The following is a 16,014-nucleotide window of genomic DNA, read 5'->3' as shown; positions in this document are numbered from 1 at the left end:
GTCAGAAATAGCTAAGAACTTAAATAATCTTTTCATTGTCTTTCATTGTTTTCACATTTTTAATATTTTTTTATTTAATATATATATAAATAATTCTTTATATATTCTTTATATAAATTATTTTTAATATTTTCTGTTTTCATTTTAATTTTGTTCATTTTAACATATTTTATATGTATACATAACATATTTATACATATTTTAATGCTTTAGTATTTTGTTTTATTTTTACATTGTTATTATTTTGCATTTTATTTGATCATTTTGGTATACATTGTTATCTATTTTTTAATTTTAGTTATTTTAATACATCAACTAAACTATATGAAAGTAAGAAACAATCCTTGGCAACTAACTTAAAATGCATTATATCAAATATATTAACAGTTAAAAATGTTTTGGCCTAGAAAAATTTATGACATTTGATTTTATGTGTAAAACTGTATGCTGATAAGCCAAACTTTATCCTTTTTACAAAGACTATTCACTTGTATACTAATGGCATCTCTCAATCACATGCAGCTGTATATATAAATATATGGGCACCTGACAATAATTATGAGCAGTTTGCAAGATTAATATGTTACCCACTGACACATCTTACCTCACTTTCTCCTTGTAGGCTACTCCAGACACCAAGTCATTGTATTATATTTGCAGATGCAGTTTTGTGTGGGTTTTATTGTTATGCTGTAGTTGAGTCAAACACAAGGGGGCAGTGGAGAGCAGCGGGCTGAATATAAAGGGCTTTTGCTCCTCATGTGCCCTCGATGAACTCAGCACCCAGATGCAGACAGTTGGCTCCGTTCCAACACATGCTTCTCTGCTGTCCTCACATAACAGGGCCAAACACATACCGTCTTCTCTCTCTCGCACACCATTTCTTTCTTTCCCCTTTTAACGTTCTTATCCGTTTTCAAAAGTTGGCGGCAGGTACATTTTTAATTTAAAGTTTGTTTCCAGACTCTTTGTTTATGTGTTTCGGGTTATTTTATGAAACATGCCTTTTCCACTTTGATAAGGTGATTTTTAATAATAACAATATTTCTGTAGCACCTTTATAAAGTTAGACGACAAATAACAAACAAACAGAGCAAAACTAAAGTTCACAAACAACGAGCTGAAGAGTAACATTTAGAAAAAAAAACATTCTAACAAACATGTAGCAATTAAAGGGATAGTTCACCCAAAAATTAAAATTATGTCATTAATAACTCACACTCATGCTGTTCCAAACCCGTGAGACCTCCGTTTATCTTCGGAAAACAGTTTAAGATATTTTAGATTTAGTCCAAGAGCTCTCAGTCCCTCCATTGAAGCTGTGTGTATGGTATACTGTCCATGTCCAGAAAGGTAAGAAAAACATCATCAAAGTAGTCCATGTGACATCAGAGGGTCAGTTAGAATTTGTTGAAGCATCGAAAATACATTTTGGTCCAAAAATAGCAAAAACTATGACTTTAATCAGCATTGTCTTCTCTTTCGGGTCTTTTGTGAGATTTCAAAACACTGCAGTTTAGTGATATCCGGTTCACCGGTTCTTTTGCACGTAATGACGTCATTTGCGATGATTTCGGTTTACCCGCGCTCATAACACTAGCACAGAATCAGTTCAGAATCAATCACCAAAAGAATCAGTTCAGTTCATACGCTCTGTGTGTCGGTTTGCTTCACGCTGAATCACACATGCGCAGTATCATCAGCTCCTTGGTTCTCAAATCGGACGCGTCTGACAGAAACGGTTCTTGACTCGTGAACGAGTCGTTATCTGTCTCGGCTCTGTGTTCATTTTCAGTTCTCTCTTCACAGCAGTTCAGTCAGTGTACTGTTTGAGTACATGAATTACTCCGGGATATTGGTTTGTTTTAACTCAAAGGGAGTGAGAGCCACATTAAAAAAGTTAACAGCTTAAGTCTTTTGTGGATTAATGTGTATTGGAGTTTCAAACGATTCGGACTGGATATCACTAAACTGCAGAGTGGGTCATTAATGTCATAATTTTAATTTCTGGGTGAACTAACCCTTTAAGCATTAATAAGCTACATGAACTATGGACTATATAATATAAATTAACTGTGAATATGAACTAGCTATTTAATATATGTTGGGATATAATTATGCCTTTAGTAAGGTAACAAGGCTGACAGTTTCATTTTGTCATTAAAGGCCTTGTTTCAATTTTAAACTAGTTAACCCACAAAGTGCTACAAAGACAGAATGCAATATTGATATATATATATATATATATTATTTAAGATATTTTCAACCAAAGCCTTGAGAAATGCAAATCAGAAGTATTTTCACTAGTGATGCTTCCTTTCAGAGAGCCAGTTCACAGTTTGTTGGAAACGGTGTTATTTTCTTTTTATGCTTGATGCATCTTTTGCTGGTCGTGTTTGACTGGGGGTCAGGCTGCCAGAGTGCTTCCCGGAAATGGGTCAGACTGTTCTCCTGTCACTTCCTGTAGCATCAGTGCGCTCAGTGAGGGAGACGAGGATGTAACTAGCATGAGTCACTGATTTATGTGACAGGGCCGCACACTCGCATTTCCTCTGTGCGTTTCATAGACTGCCACGTGATTATCTAATCAGCTCATATCATAATCAAGCTATCTGAAACAGAAGCCCAATATGTAATTACACACAACAGATTTTTTTATGCTTCATGCTGTCCCACATTGTGTAAATTGACTATTTTGCTTACATAAAACACTAAATACATTTGACAGTTATGCTGTTTTTGTACAGTTCACATCCATATTCAGTGATCTGGACTGAAAACGCCCCAAATGCACATTACAGAATAGAAGGATAGAAGCAAAAACTTATTTTGATATGCGGCTTCATAACATTAAAGTTGAACTGCTGATGTCACATGGACTATTTTAATGTTGTCCTGACAACCTGCGTTGCTGTCTTTGGAGGGTCAGAAAGCTTTTTTTATCAAATATTTCATCAAAAATTTCATCAAAAATATCTTAATTTGTATTTTGAGGCCGAACAAAGGTCTTATGGGTTTGGAACAGCATGAGAGTGAGTAATTAATGACAGATTTTTCATATTTGCGTGAACTAAACTTTAAATATAGTTTTTAATGCAGTAAAATGCAACTTATTCATTTCAACTATTAATTACAAATATATTTAAATACATGACAAGTTTTAACAAAAATGACATAAGAATATTTTAGTTTATCCTAAATGCTTGTCAGTGCATATGGTTCTTCAATTTAACCATATTTCAAAGACAAAAGAAGTAATTATGAAATTCAACTTAAATGTAGGAGTGCTTTTTGACTCATTCAATAAGTAACTTCATGTAATATAAGTTAAAATTATAATGCATTTTTCATTTATTCATAACATGTAGTCAGGTGTATGAAAACAGAATATTAGTTCAAATGTATATTGTTTTCCATAATATGTACTCTTTTTATAAGTATGCTAAAGTGTACTTCTTTGTCTCTTTCCTCTGCATATTTATGAGTTCATTAGAGAAATAGCAATGTCTGATTTCTAAATGAATGGTTATAGTAAATTAATAGTAATAGATTTTTAAATCAGTCTAATTATTATTTTTATTTTTATTATTATCAGTGAATAACAACTTAAAACATGGTCTGACCATTTTTTTCTTGTGATTCTAGTTCAGAAGAATCACAAGTTCTATAGACAACTAATTAAAACATGAATGGCTTTTTGTCCTGTTGTAAAGCTTCAGTGCCCAATCATTGTAAATGCATGGAAAAGAGTGACCAGTCTTCTGAATTGTTTCTTTCTGTTACACAAAATAAGTCATACAAAGTGGAAAGACATGAAGGTGAACAAATGATGACACATTTTTTATTTCTGGATGAGCTATCACTTAAGTGTTAAACTTATTAAACTAGTTAAACTAAGCGAGTTTTCTCCAGCCAAAGACCAATTTATAGCTTAAAAAATGTCCAAGAAATCAGAGGCCAAGACTGTGGTCAGTGCTCTCTCTGCAGACTTGGCTTGTTTGCATGCTTCGGGTTTTAATGCTATTATAGTCCTGTGAGTCAGGTCTCTCTCAGATAGTAAAAGCTCCATATGGGCAGCAGAGACACAAACCCAGCTGTATTCCTCCTTCACCTCAGACACTTTCCACTGTAAAAGACAAACAGAGAAGAGAAAGAGTGGGATTGGGGAGAAGAGAACAAAAAATAAAACGATAGCTTGGTTAAAGCTGACTGGAAAATGTCAATGTGTTAGAAATTTCCCAGCACGTAAAGAAAGCTAAACAGGGCAATTACGTTGGGATTGCTTCCAGATGATTCTATCTCTCTTCCTGCTGAAAAAAGGGGAAGCAAGCTTTTTAAGAACTGAGTGTGCTGAGTGTTTCTCTGTTCATTTGTGCAGAAAGGTCAAAGTGGATGAGTGCGAAAAAGGTGTTGCTTAGCTCCTCAGTGGTTACTGTTGTATTTTTATACATTTATTTATTTATGCTGGTTTTTGTGCTGAGTTGTCATCTATTTCGAGTCCGATTTATTTTAGCATGATGCTGGTGAGAAGTCTGGACGGGGTTTAGAGGTCAGCCAAAGCACAACCCCGCAATCCACCGACCAGACAATAGCACAGTTTCGTAACTGAGCACACCGATACGTGAGAACTTTGTTATAGGAATTTTCATTCGGTCCTGCGTTTGGTTGAATACAAAAGAAAAGTCAGTGTCTTTAAAGGAGTCTTTTACAAACAAGAGCAAGTTTGGACACGTTAACCTGTGGTGCTCATTTGGGAAATGCAAATTCAAATCTGGCTTGCAACACTTCCCCCTTGTGTTATTTCTTTTCTGAATATATTGGGAAGATTCTTTAAGAACTATGTGGTTGTTGAAGTGTCTGAAGTTCAATTTGTTATGCTGGAGTTTGTTATGGTAGTCCTTATATATATATTGGGGTGATGTGGTAATATTTTAGTATTTTTATATACTACTGCAGTTTTTACTAATATGTTGAATGGCCTTTTATTTTATTTAATATTTAGTATTTTTTATATTTTTAGCTTTCCCCCAATTTTTATTATTTTCTTTTTTTTTAATAATTTTAATAATAATGTATATTTTATTTATTTATTTATTTTCAGTAATTTTAATTAACTTATTTTGGTTGGCTGCCAAGGCAACATTTCTATTTTTTTTATGTAATATATATATATATATATATATATATATATATATATATATATATATATATATATACAGTATATATATTATGATTATTTTTTTAATTGACACAAATGTTTTTAATAGTTTTAGTTAACAATGTTGATGGGGGACTCAGTGTCAGGAAATGTTGCGAGCCAGACTCTAACATGTTTTTCTTGAATGAGCACCTCAATCTCATGTTTTGCATTTTTGGAAGAGTTTGCTTGCAAGGCCATTGTGGTCAGTGCAAGGGTGTTCCTGTGTGGTTCCTGAGGCATCTCAAATGATTTTAAATGACAGTTTTCAGGGTGCTTGTATCACTCTATTTATCCATGTTCACAACGATCCAGACCAGAATATGTGAGTGGTGCGGAGCAGAAGTGGAACAGGGAGTGCATTGGTGGGATTTCACCTCAGGCAAAGCAAGGTTATTGGAAAACTGGAGCATCTGTGTTTGCTTGGAGCAATCCTGAAGCACGGCCTGCGGCTTCTTGACTACATCTGAAACTCAGTGCTGGTATTCATTACAATAGCACCCTTGTTGTTCTGATATCGATTATTATAGTAAAATTTCTACTTTATATTTCATCTGTGATTAATAGCGTCAGAAACATCTTGTTATTATGATATACAAAGTAGACTTACTTATTAAGTGGACTTACCTTTCCCCTTTAGTCTTTGCCGGTGTGCTGCTGTCCTTATAACACTGCCCAAATGACTCTTCCCAGAAATCCCTTCACTCCTCCTGCCATTTTTGACTGAGGTTCTTGCACCGCAGTTTGCATTCATTGATCAGTGAGTTGTGTTCATTGGAAACCCACCGACAGCAATGAATGTTTATTGCAGACATTAGTGGGATAATACACCCATACTGCTCTTTCCAGATCTGTTTCTAGATTGCTCCGCTTACGTCATTTTTTTGGCCACCCTCAGGGTACAGTCAACGGTCGATGGTTTGTTACAGAAGCTCAAAACTCACCGACAGCGTTGAATGTTCACCAAGGGACCAGCAAATCTTGTAGGACAATGGGCCTTTTAGTGTAGACCTACTGTAGAAGCACCAGGTGCGTTTTGGTAGAAAGCTGATCAGAAGTTTTACTTGAAGTTGGAATGGAATTGAAGTCAACATGAAACGGTGAAACTATATAAACAGCATTGGAGCACTTGGAAAACTAAAAACACAATTATGTTGCCTTTTAAACACCCCATGATACTGTTTCTGTCACTTTTAATCATGTTTATTAGCGTTTGTATGCTAGTTTACAAACAAGTTGAATGACGATGACTCATCCTGCACTACACAGATTTTGGTCCTATCAGATGCTCTTTAGAATGCAAATGCCCCGCCCCCTGTACCACCTCCAACTAACTAGCCAGTAAAATGTTTAATGTCTCACCCAAACTTCCCATTTTAACTGTAAATACATCAACACATGACTAAAAGTGGCATTCTTAAGCAGTTTCATGGGGTCGGTAAGAAAATCTGAAGGCTAGAACACGACAAACACATCACAACCTGGCTTTTACTGTTCTTTTAATGTCTCTCTCGATCTCGCCCACTTTTTCGCTGTCTCTCTCTCCAGGCCTGTTCTCTTTACCCTGATCTGAACCCCAGTCTGTGTTTCCTGTGTGAGAGCTCTTTGAGGCAGGCATGCATTATTAATGTATGCTCCCATTTGACTGCTCCTCCAAACTACACAACCAATCCCGGTGACTTTTAAACACACTATATGCTGTCAATCCCCCCCCCCCCTCTTCTTTGGCTCAGAAATCAAGAGGGCTGAGTATGCTGGGGGATTTCAAAAATCCCTGATTAGAATATCATGCTAGGTCTGACAATGAAAAGAGAGTGTAAGTCTGCACGGTTCATATGGATGGGCATTTGACATCATTTTATGGCACAAAGAAAGAAAATGTTTAAGGAAGGAAACGTTTAGGGCTGCAGAACTAATCAAACAGTCAAGGTTACGATTAGAGCTGCAATTAAGCGTTTTTCGCTGGAATGGCTTTTAGCAGCCGCAGACATGTCTGTTGAGCACAGGAGTCTTCAAAAGGGGGTACCTTCTGGAGCCAATTATTGTTGGGTATGTAACTAATTTTGAAAAAAGTGGCCAATACTTGTAGTTATTGTGTATATAACATCCAATATTGTATATTTAATTGTGCATTCTCTTATTTTTATTTTAAGATTGCTTTCAACAATCATTTAAAATAACTTTGCCAAAACATTAATAATTTAATAACAGGTTAAATTAACTTTTTAGAAAATCTATATTATAATGTTTAGATGCATAAATTCACTTGAAACATAGATTTGTGTGTGTGTGTGTGTGTGTGTGTGATTTATTAAGTCAAAATGGTTTAGAATTTAAATATCGTTATCATTCTCAGCTATAAGATGAAAATAATTACTTGCTCATCAGTATCGACCAGAATTTTAATATTGGTGCATCCCTAACCTTTTGAAAATTGTAATTGCACTTAATTATATTGGCTGTGCACCTATAGTGTACTTAAAATCTTAAATGTATAGATTAATAAAACTGTACTTACAGATAATATTAATGAAACAAACAGCTAGTTGAGTGTACTTAAAAGAGAGCATGCTTTCATGACTATAGTTCTTAACACGCAAGTAAACTTTTTAAAAGTGCACTTTGTAATAAAGATTTGGGAGTAATTATGAAATTTAATCATAAAGATGTACTTAAGACCTACTTAAGTGATTTAACAAAAGGATACATTTTCATCTAATTGCAATTACGTGTCCAGAACAATACATTTATATTGTACTTTTATCTTTTTAAAAGTATGCTAATGTATTTTCACAAGGGTACCCAAATATGCAACATGAAATTAAAGATAAGAGGATAAAGTTAAACGAATTAACTGTCCCTCCAATATTAAGTATATGGCTCGTTTTGATGTACAATGTACAATATCATATTAGTTCAAAATCCCATAAGACTCTAAACTTGCACGTGATTGGAATGTTATAGTATTGTTACATTGCTTACTTTCTGTGTTTAATTTCATTAAACTAATTCAGTAAAAGCTAATTAATACAACTACAAAATCTATGATTGATTACAATGTGACAATGAAGTCATAAATGTGATTTTACCCTTCCTGATAATCATGCAACCCTAACTGTATTAACAAATACACTTCAGATACTGACTTGAACTAGGTCTTTACTGAAACTAAGCACTGTAGCTTGGGTTATTGCACCTGGTTTCAGCTAAGTGGAATGGTTTAATTGCTGGTGACCTGAATATGTGTGTGTTTGCGAGCAGCTGAAACCCCTAGCCTTGGTGAACCCCATAGCAGACTCTGTACACATCTGCTCACACCAACAATGGACAACTAGTGGACTGGTCATATGTGTGTGTAAAACCTCCCTCATCAGCAAGCGAAAGCATGGTAGTCTCTCTATTCTCTATTAAAAATGCAAACACATTAGCACACGATCCTGATTTCTCTCATTCATCTGAAGCACGCTTGCTTACAGTGTCGGACTGAAGTGCATTTATCGCTCTGTTCCAATAACCAGATCCAGGCCATGAAGCATCTGGTTAGTAAAGCAGCGAATGGGAACGGGAACTTCCCCTTCTGATAGCGCATCCAGCGAGTCTTTCAGGCCGCGCTTCCTGCTTCCCGCTGCTAGCTGTGTGTGAAGAGAGGAAAAATAGACCTCAGGCACCCTCTTCTACTTTTACAAGAGTGTAGAAGCGCTGAAAATGACAAATTTCACACCACTGCAGCATTCATTTGAGCAGATATGCCCAGAGACTGCTTTAGTTGCAGCTAAAAATGTCTCCTTTTTGAGGCTTTGAACTAGGAATACACTGATATTGAAATTTTAGATGATACTGATTGCCGAAAAATGTATCTATTTATATCCAGTATGAATGCAGATATTATACCGCAATTCCGAATAAATATGATATACTATTTGTATATGATATATACAAATATTTAGAAATTTTCTTTATGTTTCTGTTTCTAAAATACACCTAAAATTCAGACAGGTGTTTATAATTTGGAATCAGTCGTTGGGTTGCACTTTATTTTACAGTATATGTACTTACTATGTACTTAAAGTGTATTTATCTAAGAAAGTTCTGGTAATACAAGGTAACTACATGGGGTAGGGTTAGGTTTAAGGGTAGGGGTAGGTTCAGGGTTAGTACCTAGTCGTTGACGAATTGCTTTTCCTCTTTTTTTATAAGTCGCTTTGGATAATAGCTTCTGTTAAAAAGCATATGTAAATGCAAATGTAATTCATTGCAGAAAGTTAACTTCTAAAGTTATTGCTTTCTTTTTTTTTTTCTTTGGTCTTGTTTTTCTTGTACTTATCCCTAAAGAAAGCAAAAATAATCTTTCCAAACACTCCTCATCTGCCATTGGTCTGACAAACCAAAAGACCTCCCTGAAATTATAAGTATCTGCGTATTTGTTGAAAAATAAAATCACTCTTATATCATTGCTCACCTGTGATCACATAAGTACAGAACAGTGTGGCGAGAATGTTCTGCTCAGCAACTTTTAGAACAAACGAAGTCATAAAGGTTTGGAACAACATGGATGATGATAGAACTGTCTTTTTGGGTGAAGGATCCCTTTAAACTCAAACATAAAGACAGACTTCAGCCTTAAGTGTGTCAAGTGAATCAAGTGATGAAATATAACAGGACGCTCTCTTAAAGCAGCATTTAAACCGAACACAACTAACCCTGCTGTGTAAAGACCACAGGAAAGAATCAGAAGCATTTGATCTGTCTCTTCACTCACTCCTTCTCTCATCACTTCAGCCATCCATCTATTCATCTTCATCTCTCATCCGTCTCTCTTTCTTTGGGAGTTCAAAGACGGTCTCTCCTCTCTCTTAAAACCCCCCACTCACTCACCCACCCACCCGTATCTCTCCTCTCTTTCATAGCCCGCTGGTCTAGGCCTCATTAGAATGGCGAGGACTTGAGCTGCTGAATATGTATGCTGCTCAGGAGAGGAGAGGAGGGATTGTGGATTAAGGGAATGAAAGAGGAGGCTGCCGGGTCTCTGATGTTGGCCGTGACATTTCCATGATGGCGGCTGTCTGTCGGAGCTCATTGTTCAGAGTCAGAGCCGAACGACTTTCACTTCTCCATCAGCGTGTATCTTCGTCAGTCAAACTCGCGAGGCGTTCTGTGGGAGAGAGAGAGAGACAGTCACTTAGACACTGACCTATTTACTGCAAGTGTCAAAAAACAGACACCTCTGAAATGAGGAATGCACCAAACAAGACTGCATTGAAATTCTACAACATAAAGATTTCTTCTGTATTAAATAAATATTAAATAAATGTATGTTTTGGCTTTTTTAAGAAATGTAAGATACAAATTTAAAGATCCATTTGCAAACATTTACATTGATAAAACTAGAACTAGACAAAATTGAAAAAATTAAATCCAACATTCAAAATGAAAGACGACATCATAACATTCTGAATACAAAAAAAATGACTCATCTTATCATTTTTTGCAATTGGCTTTCTTTCTTGCATCTATTTGCATACTGGATTTTGATTGGTCTTATAATTTTGTAAACACAAAGTGTATTTAAAAAAAATACATATAATGTTCAGAAAAACCATGAAAACTCATTATTTTCTACACATAGCTACTATTTGAAGTTGAATAAAGCATAAAGTAACCTTGATGAGGTGATACGCCACTAAATAAGTGTTTGTCTAAAGATGTGTGGAGCCAAATAATATCTTAACACACATATAACAGACACTTGATTTGGAGGTTTAATCCGGGTTTAATCTGTTCTGTAGTCACCATGCTGCCACAGTGTTTGCTTCAAACTGAGGCTAATCTCCATAGCTCACGTCCGATTGCTCTTTATCGCCACACACACGCGCGTCTCGCTAATGCGGCTGTGGAAAAGAGTAAAATTGATACGCTTAAGCTGTGGGGCAATTACGATTACTAAATGTTGACGTATCCCTTTGTCCATGTGTGAGCGATTTACTGTGTCTACTGTGTTTGTTTTCACATTACCGTTAATGTCAGTTTTGATATGGCAGGTTATCAAATGATGTCAATTAAACATGGAAAATGTGCACATCCTAGCCGACTTGATGTGACAAAACTTGTATTCTAAGTGGTTTGCATACATTACCATCCAATACACTCAATAAACGCTGCACGTTCGCGACTCTTAGGTCGACTTGGCTAATGAGGCACTTGTAAAGTACTTAACTTAAGCGTTTCTCTGCATTTCCGAGAAAGATGCTGACACCCTGACGATGACTGCGGGTTGATCTTAAAGAAATCAGGAGGCTTCTCCATTCACATTTCAAAGAGCGACTAAAGCTCAGTGGATTAGAGCGAGCGAGCGGTTTGACAGGCCCTCGGAAAGCATTAACCACAGTGCTGGCAGTGCCACAGCTCCGACTCTCATCCCTTTGTGTGGGTTAAGAGCATTATCATACACACTCCCCTTCTCATGCTGCCGTCTTCACTCCTGGCTCCACTGTTTCATCTTTCTCTCACTCCCGTCTCCGCTTGTCTCATGCACACTCAACCACACACCTTTCGTTCCTTCAGCGAGTGTGAGGTGCTTTAGTAATGTGTTACAGAGGAACTTCAGTCCTTATCTTCTGCTGAGGCTGCAATCTTCCACCGCTCAATCCCTTCCTGTGTCTTTCTCCACATCACTAAATGGATTTGATCTACTTGATGTACACAAACAAGCTATGAACAAACTAGGTGCAGTTTTTCACCATTTTTATTGATTTTAGAAGCAAAGGTGGAATGAATTGTATAAGTGCATGTTGCATGCCGAATTCAAACCTAAGAGCCACTTCTCTGAGTGTTTTAGGAGTAAGCGGCACTGACAAAGGAATCAAAGGATTTGAATGATACCTGGTTAAAAAAGGACTCACTTTATGATCCAAGACGCATTAAACACTTAACCCCATTAAAAGTATAGTTGGCCCCTAAAAGACTTTGTTTTTCTGTGAGATGTTTTGAAGAATGGTTTTGAAAAAGCTTTTTGCCCTAATATTCTTTAAAAAAGATATTCAGGTTTGCAACCCTAGCTGTCTTGGTATAATAAAATCTGCTTTGATTTTGACAATCCAAGATTAATTATGTCTGTTTCATACCAGGTGATGGCCAACCCACTTGGGCATAAATAAATTTTTCTGCACATAATCATAAGATTGCTCACTCCAGTATTCACCTTGCATTGAATAAAAGTAATTTTTATCACCTGAAATGGAGCCTACCCACTTTCCCTTCTTAACTTCAGAGAGGGCAAAAAGGTATTTCTTTATGACTTCACACGCTCATGTAGTCTCTGGCTGCGAGAAGACCATAAACTACTGAAGGATTGTACGGCTTACACCTCAAGTGGCCGCTGAAACTGTGCATAGATGATGGTGAACTCGTAATTTCACCTCCACAGTGTCGTTACAACGCTGCACTTGAAAAGCTGACATGATATTTACAGCGTGTCATTTCTCTGAACATTCACTTTTCTCAGTTCGATCTATCTGGAGAGAGTAGAGGAACAGTGAACAGATGTGTGACACAACCGTCATGCTAAACCGCAGCGGCACATCTGCGATGGAGGGGTGCCGTAATCTGCGGTTCTGGCCAAATCACAATAGGCTGACCTATTCTCTCCTGTCTGGTGTATAATCAGAGCAGGGGTGAGGGGGCCAAACAGGATTCCCGCCAATGGATTAGGCCGGCGTATTAGATTGAGAATGAAAACGGATGATGGGAGGAAGCGTTTTTTATGTGTATGCATGTCACTAAGACAATTTTACAGAATGTTGCTCGGGGTCTTCTGTGTGAGTCCTTGGTCAGTGGGTCTGATTAGGGCACTCTTCCTCTCCGCCTTACAGTCGCATCAAAGACTTATCCATATCCTGTCCCACACTCTCCCGCCCCTGACGTCCCATCCCCCCAGACTCAGAGCTGTCTGATAATCTTGCGCACAGAGTGTGTGTGCATGTGGAGCTTCGTATTGGCTGGCTGAAGACTATGAATCTTTTTTTTTTCAAGCGTGGGACTTGTCTCTTCTTAATTCAAAGACATCAAGCAGTGATATGATCTTTGATGGGATTTTTTGTGGCAGATCAGTCAAATGCTCTGTGAGTGAAGGTGAGGGGAAAGGTTGAGCGAGTGTGTTCCTGCCTGTATTGGTACAACTGAACAAGACTCTACATGTTGGGTAATTCACAGCGTCTGCCATAAACACTGTCTGTATCCTGAGCAGGACATTCTTGGACATAAACACGTTTTATTGCGTCAGACTGGTTCCTGTGAAGATTAGAATCATGCCGGTGTTGCTGGTTTGTTTGATTATCCAGGAATAAATATTTTCAACCACTGGCTCGTTTAACTATTTAGTGATGCTTTGAGGACTCAATAATGCCCCTTCTTGTCTCTGTGGATTAAGACCTTTGGACAAAAGCATTGGAAAAATAGGCAGACAACATTTGCTGTCACTCAATACATTCCTACCCTTGTGACCCCCACCCACACGTACACACACTCGCACGCACAAAGAAAAAACACAGGCTTCTTGTCATAATTACAGACCTTTTCCCTCCCTCTTGTTTTAGCAGTTAAAGTGAACTCACTGCACTCTTTTTTTTTGCCTTGTACAAATCTGCCCGATCACACCCCAGCACAAACCAAAACAGTGAGAATCCAGCTTCATGCAGCATCAAATTCTTTGCTCCTTTTTGTATTTAGAGAGCAAGAGTCTGGCAACCTCTAACCCTTGGGGGCCCCATCGCTCACCCCATCTTTCTCTCTCTCCCAGCAACCGGCTGACCCCAAACAGCTCCAAGCCTCGATGAAGCTTGGACTAGTCTGTCTGGAGGGGGTCTGATGCTTTTGTCTTGCTGTCTGCTTTTAACCCCCCCACCACACACACCTCCTCACTTCTGAACGCTCTCGGCCACATCGCACCGTCCCGCAGTGGACCGGATGGAGAAACTCTCCAACTAGGACAAGGCCACGACTACCTGCCATCCAGCTCATTCACAACCCTCTCTCATGTCTGTCCCAGCGGTATGACTAGGGGGATAGTGGAACTAATAGGGATCATCACACTTTTTCTCTCAGACGGCCGTCTGGACGCGGTCTGGCCCGGGAGCTTTGCATGTGAAAAGCGTAAGCCCTCATTCAGAACTCAGATAACAGAAAAGCAAACAAGCACATAACGGCGGAATGCCCTGAATGAACTCTGGCAGAGTGAAAGCGCACGGCACATTGCCGCGTCACACTCAAATCGACTTTTGAGCCACAACAAAGGGATAGAATTTGAAAAAAATAAGAGGTTAGGAAGTGAAATGAGATTAAAGTACTTACCCCTCACTGTAAGGTCACCAAAGCCCACTTGCTGTTTTGAGAATATTAGAGACCAAAAATGTTTTTCCTATCAAAAAGTAGCTTCCAAAATCTCGAGTCCCTTCTTGAGTGCAATATGAGTTAACTTCCAGAAAAATCAGTCTTTCCTCCGTACATATTTTTCTCTCTCTCATCTTTCTTTCCCTCTCTGACACTCATTTGCCCCTCTGCATTTGCTCCCGAACCAAGCACACGCAGTCAGTTACAAAGCAAACTGTAGGTACACAGAGTCCTCAGCCGGTCCCACACACACTCACAGCCTTGTCTCAGGCTGCTGGAACGAGCTATATATGACTCGGTTGATGGACAGGGGCACATTCTGTCAGGTGACAGAAAGAAGCTCCTCCTATTGGCTGGCTGAGGCCAGGCCCGGGGCTAGAGTGCTGTGATTGGTTGGTTTTGAGGTTGCTGAAAGAAGAATCTCTCAGTATTCCAGACTACTGTTCTGGCCGGGGCAGGGCAGGACTGCTGCACTCTGTCAGTCCTAACACTAATCATTGTGAGCAAGCGAGAGAGAGCGAGAGAAAGAGAAAGAGAAAAAACTATTTAGTTGCTGCGGACAAGAATAGTCAGAGTTGCAAATCTTGCTTGGCTATTTTGCCTCAATAAAAGTGTCAAGTTGTGAGGTTTAGGAAGCAGGGATGTTGGTTGCCAGCTTCTTTCAGTGCTGTGTTTCTCATTTAATGCAAAAAAAAAAAAAAACAGAAATACTGAAATAACACACAGAAAAACATGTTTTGTTATTGTTATTGTTACAAAATGGAGGACAAATATGGTCTGTCTTCAGAATTGCATTAAAACAATCCAAAATTTTCTCTAGTGTTTTATTTAGTTTTCCATCTTTTCTGTTGGTAATTTAAATGGTTCAAGTATTGATTTTACTTAAAGCATAATTTTAACAGTAGAATGTTTTCTGATGACTGGCTTTTTGTTGACAGTTATAGATATGAGATGAAAGGAACATAACAATAATTTTTAAAATGCGCTGTTTACAAAAAAAATAAGTTAATTAGCTCACATAAAACCATCATGTATATACATCAGTGGCGTTCCGTCCATATAAGCTGCGAATACTCTGCATACACAGGCCATTTCAGAGAATAAGTTCACAGAATAATTAGTACAAAACATGATTATAAATTAATCCCTTGTCATTTGAAATGTAACTTTAAGCTTAAAGAGTTAGGAATAAGTACGTAAAATTATTTATTTGCCAAACGGCAGTAAGTTTATGTAAATCGACGTCAGTTACAGAAGCTTCCGGGCGAGTGGATTCTCTGCAGCTTTGGCGCCTCCGCTCTATCGCTGTGACTCGTCAGGATTGTAGCGCGTTCTCATTGGTTTACTGGCCTGCAGCTAATTTCATGCGCAAGGTAAGCTGTCCGCGAAGCACTCGCCCAAGCGGAAAAATGCACTGTTGCTGTCAGATCTCA

The 16,014-nt window shown here is 38.0% G+C and overlaps 1 long non-coding RNA gene across 1 annotated transcript; it reads right to left on the bottom strand.

The window, feature by feature from the left end:
• Nucleotides 1-5,428: 5,428 nt before the first annotated feature.
• Nucleotides 5,429-14,829, bottom strand: LOC113107314 (uncharacterized). Its single transcript, XR_003292630.1, has 2 exons — nt 14,543-14,829; nt 5,429-10,349 (listed from the first exon to the last, which is right to left on the bottom strand). It is a non-coding gene; the product is annotated as an uncharacterized LOC113107314 (long non-coding RNA).
• Between the last annotated feature and the right edge of the window lie 1,185 nt (nt 14,830-16,014).

Source organism: Carassius auratus, chromosome 8 (genome assembly GCF_003368295.1).
Source record: "Carassius auratus strain Wakin chromosome 8, ASM336829v1, whole genome shotgun sequence".
Lineage (NCBI taxonomy): Eukaryota > Metazoa > Chordata > Actinopteri > Cypriniformes > Cyprinidae > Carassius > Carassius auratus.
This window is presented reverse-complemented; position numbering and strand designations above follow the sequence as displayed.